This window comes from Mustela lutreola, chromosome 7 (genome assembly GCF_030435805.1).
Source record: "Mustela lutreola isolate mMusLut2 chromosome 7, mMusLut2.pri, whole genome shotgun sequence".
Lineage (NCBI taxonomy): Eukaryota > Metazoa > Chordata > Mammalia > Carnivora > Mustelidae > Mustela > Mustela lutreola.
Window position 1 is genome coordinate 135,979,875 of NC_081296.1, and position 13,675 is coordinate 135,993,549.

At 37.6% G+C, this 13,675-nt stretch overlaps 1 protein-coding gene and 2 pseudogenes across 1 annotated transcript in view; 2 read left to right on the forward strand and 1 right to left on the reverse strand.

Annotated features, from left to right (window-relative positions):
* TMED8 (transmembrane p24 trafficking protein family member 8) overlaps nt 1-13,675 on the forward strand; it is a 40,821-nt gene that overhangs the window by 4,053 nt on the left and 23,093 nt on the right. The gene's annotated exons all lie outside the window — the stretch shown is intronic.
* LOC131836832 (large ribosomal subunit protein eL37-like) lies at nt 6,678-6,970 on the reverse strand (annotated as a pseudogene).
* LOC131836830 (large ribosomal subunit protein uL11-like) lies at nt 7,808-10,704 on the forward strand (annotated as a pseudogene).

Here is a 13,675-nt window from a genome sequence, read left to right on the forward strand (position 1 = left end):
AAATCTTAAAAATAAAGTAAAGGTTTTGATCTTTCAGTGTATCTTATTCCTTCAAAACAGGAATTTAAAATTATCCGGGATAATCATAACTTGTTTTTTAATATAGTCTCTGCAGAGAGTACCTTTTGCATGTGTTCATGTTTGTTAGCTGAAGTTTTAGTGAAGTCAAAGAACTTCTTTATGTTCTTCTGAACTCAGCGTTACAGTGACCACAGTGCTCTTAATTGTTTTGTGAGCTGTAATTATTTCTAATAATCTCTTATTTGGGGCACCTGGGTCCTTCAGTCCCCAAGAGAGATATCCCTCTATATAGTGAAACTCTCGGAGGCATACATGTTGCATCACTTAAGGATAGACTTTTTTTTTTTTTTCCAAAGTTTAGGGAGCTTTGTGGAAAATAAAGCGCAGTTCTCTTATGGCCTTGAAGTTAACATTAGAAATGAGATAGGTGTAAATGACCCTGAGAGCTATCAAGGCACTTAGACACTAACAACTGGACACATGTCAGGTGAACTTGTCATGATTCTTATGTAGGTCTTAGAGCAGTGTGATGTCTTCCTGCAGTGATGGAAATGTTGTGTATTGTAGCTATTGAAAAGACGGGTGGCTATCTTAGTGGATGGAGCAGAACAGTGAAATTTATGCCATAGAGCCCTTACAGTTTTTTGGTTTTCTATTGTAGCTTTATATCAAAATGGTATAAATTTGTCTGGCTGTGGTAGTGGTTTTTTGGTTTTGTTTTGTTTTCTGATGTGGTTGTATTTTTGTGGTGTTGAGGTAGCCAGTTAGTCCTTTTATCATTCCAGGATGGTATAACCCAAGGTTTGTGATCTGAAAGACCAAGAGGAGCTGGTTTCACTCATAAGGACTGATGAGAAATTAGATCATGTGGTCTTGGGATTTGGTTGGAATATAAGCTCAGCCAGTTTTTTTAAGCCTCTTGAGTTTATAACCACATAACCTGCTTTTGGTTCCTCTGCCCTTGAATCTAAAAGGCCAGGCTAATTATCTCTTTGCAGCCTGTTTAGTGAAGGAGAAGTCCTATGAGACCTGTTCTAAAGAACTCTGACCTGATATTCAAATGCTTTAGAAAAAAACCTGTTTTTTTGTTCTTTGGAGAGAAAGTACAAAGTACACAATAAATTTAAATCTGTAGCACAGTCGGAATGCTGGTAACATAGAAAGAAAACTAGTATCTTAAATATTGTCAAACATAAATCATTATAGGAAAATTTCTTTTCTTAACTCTTCACCTTGCTTTCAGGCTGTCATCTATAAATTTATTCTTGAGCTTCCATTTTCCTTTCTCTGTTTATTGTTTCTAAGACTTTGGCCGTGCAGGTACCATGCCATGGTTTTTGCCACATTAGAGAATACATTCCAAAATTATTTGGTTACTATTTTTAATTTAAATTGACATTTAAAATTTTGTTTCATTTTAAATGATACCTGTGCTATTACTATTTTGATGTATCAACTTTTCCCAATACATGTTAAAATAAATACATAGCCATTTTAATTTTAAAAAGACACATTTTCCCATATCCCATTTAAATTTTCAAAACCTGTCCTAGTTTCTCTGGTCTCTTCTCGGAGGACTTGTAGAATTGGTCTGTTTGGCTGACACATTAAAAGCTCTGTATGGAAAAATTGGCTTTTTCTTCTTTATAGTGGTCTAAATGTCACTAAATAGCTTTAGGAAACCCAATGATCTGTTTATAATGGTTTTCTCTCTCTACAACAGGACTGCATTTTCCACACCTGATACTGCTGGAAATAAACTTCAGTATTTCTCCTTTTCTTACTTCCTGCCTCTTTGAACACTGTTACAAGTTGTTTTACCAGTAGTTCTTTTTTTTTTTTTTTTTTAAGATTTTATTTATTTATTTGACAGATCACAAGTAGGCAGAGAGGTAGGCAGAGAGAGGAAGGGAAGAAGGGTCCCTGCTGAGCAGAGAGCCTGATGCGGGGCTCGATCCCAGGACCCTGGGACCATGACCTGAGCCGAAAGCAGAGGCTTTAACCCACTGAGCCACCCAGGTGCCCCACCAGTAGTTCTTACGTGATTTAGCATGTACCTTAAAAATCATGAGCACTGTTCCTTTTTACTTATTTTTCCCCCTACATTAAGCTGTTCAGGTGCCAGAAGTGGCTTCTAGCATATGAAAAATGCTCAACCTGATTTCTGTTAAGGGACATGGAAATGATATATATGCCGGGCAGTTTGATCTCTCACTATGTTGGCAGGTGTGCAGGAACAAGGACTTTCATGCATTGCCATTAGGACTGTAAATTAATACAAATGCCATGGAGGGCAATTAATCAGTATCCGTCACAATTACAGTATATGCTCTCATTGATCCATTCCTTCCAGGAATTTATCCTCTAGATTTATTCTTTTGCCTATTTAAGGACACACAAGGTTTTTATAGCATGGCTTGAAATGGTAAAAGATTAGAAAGGACATAAATGTCCATCAGTAGGGAACTGGTTAAATAAATTACGGAATTTCCAGCCAATGAACTATTAATCAACTATAGAAAAAATGAGAAAACTTTTCATGTATAGTTATGGAAAGAACTCTGAGATATAAATGGGAAAAAAGTATCTTTAATGTGCTTATTATTTGTATAAAAAAGAATATATATGAACACACACACACACTTATGTGCATCAGGTAGCTCTGGGAGACTCTACAAAACCTCATAACGTTGGTTGCTTTTGGTGGTGGGGATGGAGAGGGAAGTTTTCACCGTATACTTTTATGCTTTTTGAATTCTGGATAATGTGGATGTATTATCTATTCAGAAAAAAAACCTCAAACATGTCATGAGATTCTTCACTGTGCTTGTATTATAAAAGACATTCTGTACATCTTTGACATTTCTGCTAATCAGGAACTGACCCTTTCTGGGATTTTTTCCTCTTAGATGAATTTTTTTTTTAAATGAAATACAGGTTGTAAATCTCCTTAGGGATTAATTTCATGTTATTCTTCAAACCCACTACTGTTTTTCATTATTTTTGTGGGGATTTCATTTCTAAGGATAAATCAAAGGCAGATATAACCACCACTTACACGAGCTGATACTGTGAGCCAATGACAGAAAGAAGGCAGACTTTTAAAAGTTCTATTTTGGGGCGCCTGGGTGGCTCAGGTCATGATCTCAGGGTCCTGGAATCGAGCCCTGCATCGGGCTCTCTGCTCAGTGGGGAGCCTGCTTCCTCCTTTCTCTCTGCCTGCCTCTCTGCCTAAATGTGATCTCTGTCAAATAGATAAATAAACTCTTTAAAAAATAAATAATTAAAAATAAAAGTTCTATTTTGTTTCCATTTTATTCAGAAAGGTATTCTCAAACTGCAAAAGGTAAAGAGGCAGTGTTGGTTTCTATTTTTAGTAATGGCAGACTAGGTAATCGGATCAGTTCTCCCACTGGAGACAATTAGAAAATAATTGTCAGCATGCAAATATTTGCTTGAAGATCCTGGAGAGCTAGCCAGATAATGAAGAATTACCAGGCTATAATCAAGGTGAGGGCAGAAGTAAAAAGATAGAAGTCCAACGATGAGAGTCCATTTTGGGGGCTCCTTTCTCCTCTGATGCCATATGCTGGATTCTTGAGTGAGGAAGCTGGTCAAGACTGTGAATGTGCCTCTGTGGACTAAAGCAACAAGAAATATTCAGAACCAGAAACAACCAAATAGGGGTAACTGTGGTGAACTCCCTTTTCTCTAGGTTGGGACTAGGAAAGGCCATGTTCTGGAAGTAAGGTTAAATTAAAAACAGCTATTGCGGGGCACCTGGATTAAAGCCTTTGCCTTGGGCTCAGGTCATGATCCCAGGGTCCTGGGTTTGAGCCCCACATCGGGCTCTCTGCTTCACAGGGAGCCTGCTTCCTCTTCTCTTTCTCTCCGCCTGCCTCTCTGCCTACATGTGATCTCTGTCTGTCAAATAAATAAATCAAATCTTTAAAAAACAAAACAAAACAGCTATTGCGGGAGTGCAACTCAGTTTCAGAAAAATCTTAAGTTCACGAAATTGAGTTAAGGTGGCCCCAGGCTGCTAGTGTCCCCAAGTATGTGAAAGAAGCAAAGGCAAACTTTTGGAGGCTTATTTAGATTTGGCTTCAGATTGTTTTTACAGACAATTTTATGAGAACAGTTTCTGGCACATTTGATTAATAGCCAGATTCCTGGAAGAGAACATGAACAAAAATCAAAAGAAACAATAGCTAGTATGAATCGATCCAAAGGGGCAACAGAATGAAACATAATTATATTTGTTATGTTCAAGATAAAAGACGAGTTTGAGAAATTTGGCAAAGAATTAAAATCTATAAAAATTTAACCAAATAGAAATTCTATAATTAAAACATACAGATGAAAATTTAGAATCAGTTGATGGGTTTAGCAAAAAGTTTCTATGTCTGAAGAGAGTATAATGAGATGAAAAGTCAGAAGAAAATGTCCAATAGGAAATATGTAAAAATGCAACAATGGGAAATTCAGGAAAGAGGTAAGAGACATAGAAGATATGGTAAAAAGATCTAATATTTATATAATTGGATCCTAGATGAGGAGGGTTAGAACGGACAGAAGCAATGCTTGCTGAGATAACTGTGAATTTTCCAAAGCTAATAGATTGCACAGATTTAAGAAGCCCAAGCAGGATAAGTACAATGAAATCTACAGTAGATATACATTAAGTTAAAACTGCCATAAAACTGGGGCACCTGGGTGGCTTGGTCCGTTAAGGATCCGACTCGCAGTTTTTGCTCAGGTCACTGTCTCATGGGTTGTTAGATGGAGCCCAGTTGGCCTCAGGCTCTGCACTCAGCAGGGAGTCTGCTTGAGACTGTCTCCCTCATCTTCTGTCCCTCCCCCAACTCGCATTTGCGTGCTCTCTCTCTCTCTTTCAGACAGAACTTTTTAAAAAATTGCTATAAAAGCAAAGTAAGGAAAAGTAGCCAGAGAAAAATTACAGTTTGCCTTCAAAGGAATAGTAATTGGACTGACAGCTGACTTCTACACAGAACAGTAGAAGCTAGATCATCTTTAGAATACTGAAAGAAACACCAACATAGAATTTTTTTTTTCCAGGAAAACAGTCTTTAGGAATGAAGATGAAATAAGGATATTTTCAGACAATCAAAAACAGGATTTGTCACCTGCATACTGGCACTTGAATAACTGAAATCTTTAGACAGTATCAAAATGGTCTCAGATGAAAGGAAAATCACAATTTCTTCTCACTCACATTAACATAGATGCAAAAAGTGATGAACAGAATGTTAGCAGACTAAATCCAGGAATATATACAACCAAGTTGGGTTTTCTCAGGAATGCAATGTAGTTTTAACATTCTTTAAAAGTCAGTGTAGGGGTGCCTGGGTGGCTCAGTGGGTTAAAGCCTCTGCTTTCGGCTCAGGTCAACATCCCAGCATCCTGAGATCGAGCTCCGCATCGGGCTCTCTGCTCAGCAGGAAGCCTGCTTTCCTTCCTCTCTCTCTCTCTGCCTGCCTCTCTGCCTACTTGTGATCTCTGTCTGTCAAACAAAATATATATAATAATAATAATAAATAAAAGTCAGTGTAAATCGCCATTTTAGTATACTAGTGGATAAAAATGATCAGTTTAATAGATGCAGAGAAAATGTTTGATAAAATTCAATCTCCATTTATGATTCAAAACTCATAGCGAAGTAGGAATAAAAGAACAAAAAATCTATAAGGAGCATCAAACTTAATAGTGAGATTGAAAGTTTTCTTCTGGAGATCAGGAATAAGACACGGGAGCCCATTCTCACCACTTAATATTCATCATTTTATTGGATATTCTAGCTAATACAGTTAGCCAAGAAAGAGAATATATGAAAATTAGAAGAGAATCCTATTAAATCTGGTTTAATTTTCTGGTGATGACTATATATGTGGAAAATCCAGGAGAATCCACAGATCAGTTATTAGAACTAACAAGTTTGGCCAGTCTGCTGGGTACAGAGCCAATATGCAAAATTTCATTGTGTTTATGTATACAAGCTTACCTTAGATATTGTAGGTTCAGTTCTAAACCACGGCAATAAAGCAAATATTGCAATAAAGCAAGTGAAGTGCAATTTTTTGGTTTCTTGGTGCGTGTAAAAGTGATGTTTATACTCTATTGTAGTCTTCTAAATGTGCAATAGTAGTATGTCCAAAAAAAGTACAATACCTTAAAAATATTGCTAAAAAATGCTCACTATCAACTGGGCTTTCAGCAGAGATGTATTCACTGATCATAGATCCCTATAACAATAATAATAATGAAAAAGCTTGAAATACTGCAAGAATTATCAAATGTGACACAGACATGAAGTGAAAAAATGCTGTTGGAAAAATGGTGCTGATAGACTTGCTTGACACAGGGTTGCATCAAATCATCAATTTGTCAAAAATGCTCTACCTGCAAAGTGCTGTAGTGCGAAGCACAGTAAAATGAAGTAGGCCTGTACTAACTAGCAGTGAAGTTAGAGAATATATAAAAATATAATTTACCAGAGAGTAAAGAAAGTTCAAATACCTAGGAATAAATCTCATAAAATATAGGCAAAGCCTTTGTGCAGATTATAATAATAATAATAATAATAATAATAATTTTAAATACCAGGACATGTATTGTGTGATTAATTGTTGAAATCCTTAAGAGCTGCTGGTTGCTGCAATAGCTGTGCTCTTGGCTTTAGGTGATGTTCCTTCACGGAATCCAGGCCTAAATCTGGGGTAGACAATTTTCAGCTGCCTCATTCGACCAGGCCCAGTGGGATTTTGTCTTTTAGCCTTGACACTCTAGTGATATTTTCTCTTCCTCTTGGCAGGATAGTACATTTGCCACAAGTCAACTTCCAAGGGTGATAGGGCTTAGAGCCACAGTGGTGGCACAATGTGCACGTCTTATTGCAACACTTTCCAAATGATGTCGTTCCCTTTGTCATCTTGTGTCTGTGGCCAAGACCCTGTAATTATTAAGAGACATGAAAGAATAAATAAATGGAAAATGTATCATATTCTTAGAAAGACAATATTGTAAAGATGTCCATTCTCCCCAACTTGATATATAAATAAAATAATCCCAGTAAAAATCCCAGCAGGGCATTGCTGGAGTTCTTGCATGGAAATTTGACAAGCTGGTTCTAAAAAATATATAGAGGAATGAAAGGCCATAAATAGCATATATGAAAATACTTGAGTGAATAAGAACAAGCTGGAAAGATTTGCTTCATTAGGTATCAAGATTTATTCTGAAGCTTTTATGAAATAGTCTGATAGGCCCTAGAAATAGAATAAAATCCTAGAAACAAAATCTTTGATTTGCAATAAAGATTGTACCGTAGAGTAGTGAGAAAAGAATGCTAAATATTGCTGGGACTATTGAATATCCTAAAAGAAAAGAAGGGAAAGAAAAGAATATATATCCTATATTCTTCCAATAATCCATTTTCTGCTCAAGGCAGCCAACATTAGTTTCCATTGCTTGTAATCAAGAACTCTCACCAAAAGATCTGGATAGCACTTGCTTGGATCCAAAAGTCTGAACTTAAAGTAGTTAGATGTCCTATCTTCATTCTGCTCAGCTTCACAGCCAAGACCTAGTGAGCCCTAGTGAGCCTCACTATATGTCAGTTACTTTCTAAGCATTTTCTAGGCATCATATTTTTGATACCTCACTGAACTACATAACTATAATATAATATATATATTATATATATTGATCCTTACCTCACACACTGTATACACACACACACACACACATACACACACACACACACACACACAAAATCAATTCTGTTTGGATTGCATACCAACATGTGAAAGGCAACATAATAAGCTCCCTAAAAGATAATACAGGAGAATATATTGACCTCAGTGTAGGCGAAGATCTCTCAAAGAGGACATACAAAAGACTAAAAAGGAGAAGAGTGATACATTTTGACTACATTCAAATGAAGAACTTTGCGTTAGGATAGGACACCATTAAAAGAGTAAAGGTAAATCACTGTAGGAGCAGGTATTTGTAACGTGTAATTAACAAAAGGTTTGTGTTTAGAACTCCGATAAGTAATGAAAAGACAATCCAGCTTTCAGCTTTTGGCTCAGAAGTGGTCAAGGTGCAACTTTCTTTGGTTACCCTTAACCTGGATTCATCTGATACCGGCTGCCTGCACTGAGCTGCCTAAATTCAACCCCAATGAAGTCAAAGTCATATACCTGGGGTGCATCAGTGGGAAAGTTGGTGCTCTTTCTGCCCAGGCCCCCGAAATTGGCCTCCTGAGTCTTTCTTCCAAAAAGGATGATGGTGACCTAGCCAAAATAACTGGTTATTGGAAAGGGAGGGCCTGAGGATTTCAGTGAAAATGACCATTCAGGACAGATAGGTCCAGACTGAGGTGGTACTTTCTGCCTCTGCCCTCATTATCAAAGCCCTCAAGGAAGTGCCAAGCAGTAGAAAGTAGCAGAAAAACATTAAGTACAATGGAAATAACAGTTTTGATGAGATTGTTGACATTGCTGGACAGATGGGGCACCCATCTTTAGTTAGAGAACTCTCTGGAACCATTAAAGAGATCCTCAGACTGCCAGACTGGGCTGTGATATTGAAGGCTGCCACCCTCATGACATCATAGATGACCTCGACAGTGGTACAGTGTGGAATGCCCAACTAGTTGAGGACTACAAAGGAAAATATCTCAGTCAAGGATCATTTGATTAAAAAAGAAAAAAAAAAGACACTCCAATAGTAAAATAGGCAAGAGATTGAATAGGTATTTTATAAAAGAAGATTTCCAGATTGTTGAGAAACAAGTCATCAGTGATATGCAAGCTAAAGGAGCATACACCAATCAGAATGACCCAAATAAAAATTATTAATATGACCAAGTATTGGAGGGGATACAGAGAAATAGCAATGTTCCTCAATACCAGCAGGAGTGTGTATTTGCTACAACCCCTTTGGAAAATAGTTGGGCATTTTCTACCAAGGTTTATTCATATTTCTATAACTCAGCCATTCCATACCTAGGTTTACATACAGAATTAATGCATGCACATGTATACCAAGAAACATGAACTAAAATATAGTAGCATCATTCATAATAGCTAAAAACTAGAATGAATCCAAATTTCGTCAATGGCATATTGATAAATTATGGTTTATTCACAGAATATTATATAGCAATAAAAATGAACAAACCTACAACAACATAGTTGAGTCTTTCAAACATAATGTTGAGTGAAAGAAGCTAGTCTTGAAATATTCTGCATTATTTCTCTTTATATAAAATTCAGGCAGAATAAAGTAATGCTGTTTAGGAATGCATATTTAGGTTGCCCGGCCAAAAAGAAAAGCAAGGAAATGATTCCCTAAGTTAGGACAGTGATCATGGAGGAAGGGTAATAATGATTGGCAGTAATGAGTGGGAGGGTCATGAATAGGACTTGTAAAGTGCTAGGAATGATCTGTTTCTTGGCCTAGGTAGTAGTTTATTTAAGTGGTTGTTTTGTGGTAATTTATTGAGCTGCACATTTTGGGGTACTTTTCTGTATATGTGTTATATTTCACAATAAAGGTTTGAAGAGCAGTCATTGTGTAATATAAGTATTAAGAGTGCTAGCTTTAGGGGTCCCTGGGTGGCTCAGTCCTTAAGTGTCTGCCTTTGGCTCAGGTCATGAACCCAGGGTCCTGGGATCAAGCCCCACATTGGGCTCCCTGCTCAGCGAGAAGCCTGCTTCTCCCTCTCCCACTCCCATTGCTTGTGTTCCCCCCCCCTCCGTCAAATAAATAAAGTCTTTAAAGAAAAAAAAGAGTGCTCGCTTTGGACTTGGACTGACTGAACTATCACTTCTATTTCTGTTTGTTGGCCATCTTGGGCAAGTTACTTGATTTTGCTGAGCTTCAATTTCTTGAATGATAAAAAGGAAGTAATGGTAGTATCAACTTCAATAGTTATGCAGTTCAGTGAGGTATCAAAAATATGATGCCTAGAAAATGCTTAGAAAGTAACTGACATATAGTGAGGCTCACTAGGGCTCACTAGGTCTTGGCTGTGAAGCTGAGCAGAATGAAGATAGGACATCTAACTACTTTAAGTTCAGACTTTTGGATCCAAGCAAGTGCTATCCAGATCTTTTGGTGAGAGTTCTTGATTACAAGCAATGGAAACTAATGTTGGCTGCCTTGAGCAGAAAATGGATTATTGGAAGAATATAGGAAGCTCACCGCATTGCTGGAAGGCTGAAGAGTAGGCTGGTCCAGAGGCTAAGCAGCAAGAATGATCCGGTGAGGGCTATTTGGCTGCTGCTAGATGCATCCTCTCCCTCCTTTGTACTGCTATTTCCAGTTCTTGGTGGGACTGTTTTACATCATGTGCATGGTGCCTAACTTCCTGGGTTTAGAAAAGAAGGATCTTCCATTCTGACTTCCATTGTGTACTGTTTATGAAGTCAGTCCCCTCTAGGAGAAGGTTGAGTGTTTGAAAGCTAGAAGATCTGAAGGCGACCGCTACGTCCAGGATCCTGAAAGAAGCTGCAGTTGTAATTCTGTGCTATCTTTGAGGACTGTCAGGGACTAGAAATGAACCCATGTATCAATTATCCAAAGGGGAAAAGAGATTATAGAATCCAGAATCTGTAACCATTAAACTTGAAGCAGCTTCTCAGCAAAGTTCTAGAATATGTCTGTAACCATTAAACTTGAAGCAGCTTCTCAGCAAAGTTCTAGAATATGTCACACAGATGGTTTGTGAACAGTTAGTAAGGCAATAAGTGTGGCCAGCATGGGCATCCTAAAAACAAATTTGACCACCTAATGATTTTCTAAGCGAGTCCTCTCTGCTCTGTCTCAGATATAACTACTAGGTCCTCATTAGCTCTTGTGTGAACTTTGCTAAGGCCTCCCATCTGTCCGGTAAGACCCATCTTACCATCAGCTGCTATAGGATCCTCCAAAAAATGCAAATTTGACTGTCATTTCCTAGCTTAAATTTAAGCTTAAAATTCTTGATCATCTGTGGGATAAAGGTCCTTCTCAGTCTTTCCTGCAAAACTGAAAGCTTTATGAGGCCTAGAACTGTGTCTGCTTTAGTGCATCATCTCCAGTAACTAGTGTGGAGCCAGCACTTGTTAGGAATTCGTTAAGTATTGAGTTAAACTGATGGAATTTGTGTCTCTTGGCTCAGGTCTCTGCACACACAGAACTTCCTGTACACACTGAATAGCCATGGTATTTTATTTGTTTATTTTACTAATGTTTGTTCTTTTTGTTTCTGTGAAGTACTTCTAAGTTATTTCCTTTAATTTTTTTGTGTATAATACAGTATTGCTAATTATTGGCACAATATTGTATAGCAGATTTCTAGAACTTACTAATCCTAAATAACTTAGACTTTATACCCATTGATTAGCAACTCTTCATTTTCCTCTCCTTGAAGACCCTGAGAAACATCATTCTACTCTCTGATTTTAGGAGTTTGACTATTTTAGATACCTCCATAAATGGAATTGTGCAATATTCGTCCTTCTATGACTGGCTTATTTCACTTAGCATAGTGTTCTCAGGGTTCATCCATATTACCACATATTGCAGGATTTCCTTGTCTTAAAAATATTATAATATTCCATTGTATGTAACTACCACATTTTCTTTTCTTTTCTTTTACTACCACATTTTCTTTATCCATTCATCTGTCAGTGGACAGTTAGGTTGTTATCGCATCTTGGCTATTTTGAGTAGTGCTACACCGAAACGTTGGAGGGTCGATATCTCTTTGAGATCCTGATTTAAATTCTTTTGGATGAATACCTGGAAATGGGATTGATAGATGATATGGTAATTCTATTTTCAATTTTTTGAGGAATCTTTATACTGTTTTCCGTAGTGGCTATGTCATTTTTCGTTCTCATGTAGGTGCAAGGGTTCCATTTTCTATGCATCCTCTGCAACACTTGTCTGTTTTTATTTTGATAATAGCCATCATCCTAACAATGTAAGATGATATCTCATTTTTGTGGTTTTGGTTTGCATTTCCTGATGATTAGTAATATTGATCATCTTTTCTTATGCTTTTTGGCCATTTGGATGTCTTCTTTGGAGAAATGTGTATTTCAGTCTTAAGCCCTTTCTAAAATTGGGTTATTGGGTTGTTTTGCTATGGAGTTATAGGAGTTTTAAATTTATTTTGGAAATTAACCTCTTTTCAGATATATGGTTGGCAAGTATTTTTTGTTGCTTCATAGGTTGTCATTTTCTCTGTTTGATTCCATTGCTGTACAGAAGTTTTTCTGTTTGATGTAGTCCCACTTGTCTATATTTGTTTTTGTTACGTGTGCTTTTGGTGTCATATCCATAAAATCATGAAGCTTTGTTATGAGACCAATATCATGAAGCTCTTCCCCTGTTTTCTTCTAAGAGTTTTATAGTTTAAGTCTCATTTTTTTTTAAAGATTTTATTTATTCATTTGACAGACAGAGATCACAAGTAGGCAGAGAGACGAAGAGAGAGAACAGGAAACAGGCTCCCTGCTGAGCAGAAAGCCCGATGCGGTGCCCGATCCCAGGACCCTGGGATCATGACCTGAGCTGAAAGCAGAAGCTTTAACCTACTGAGCCACCCAGGTGCCACTAAGTCTCATGTTTTTAATCCATTTTGAGTTTATTTTTATATGATGTGAGATAAGCATCCAGTTTCATTCTTTTGCATGTGGATAATGAGTTTTTCCAACACAATTTGTTGGAGAGACTATCCTTTCCCCATTGTGTATTGTTGGCACCCTTTTCAAAGATCAGTTGATCATAGATGTATAGATGCTTTTCTAGACTCTTACTCTGTTTCATTGGTCTCTTTATGCCATACTCTTTTTTTTTTTTTAAGATTTTATTTATTTATTTGACAGAGAGAAATCACAAGTAGATGGAGAGGCAGGCAGAGAGAGAGAGAGAGGGAAGCAGGCTCCCTGCTGAGCAGAGAGCCCGTTGCGGGCCTCGATCCCAGGACCCTGAGATCATGACCTGAGCCGAAGGCAGCGGCTTAACCCACTGAGCCACCCAGGCGCCCTATGCCATACTCTTAAAAAATTTCTGTAGCATTGTAATATATTTTGAAACCAGCAAGTATGATATCTCCAGTGTTGTTCATCTTACATTCCTTTTTTTGTTTTGTTTTTAAGATTTTGTTTATTTATATGAGAAAGAGGAAGAGAGAGAGAGAGAGAGCATAAGCAGGGAGAGGGGAGGGACAGAGAGAGAAGCTGACTCCCCACTGAATAGGGAGCCCACTTGGAGCTCAGTTGCAGAACCCTGAGATCATGACCTGAGGGTTAAGGCAGACCCTTAACCCATTAAACCACACAGGCACCCTAATGTGGACATTTTAACTGTGTTAATTAAGCTCCAGTCTATGAACCTGGGATGTCATTCCATTTTTTTTGTCATTAATTTTTTCATCAATTTTTATAGTTATGCCGTGGTGTTTTTCTGTGTTCTTGCTTTTGCTCATTTAATCCTCTTCGCCTGTAGAGCCCTTTTTCAATGCCCTTGCCTGTGGCCAAGTCCTGCTGTTCTTTAAGAAAGCATAATTGCTGTATCTTTGAGGAAAAGTCCTTTGATTACCTTTCTTCCCTAATTTAAATACCCGCTGTGTTCCTGT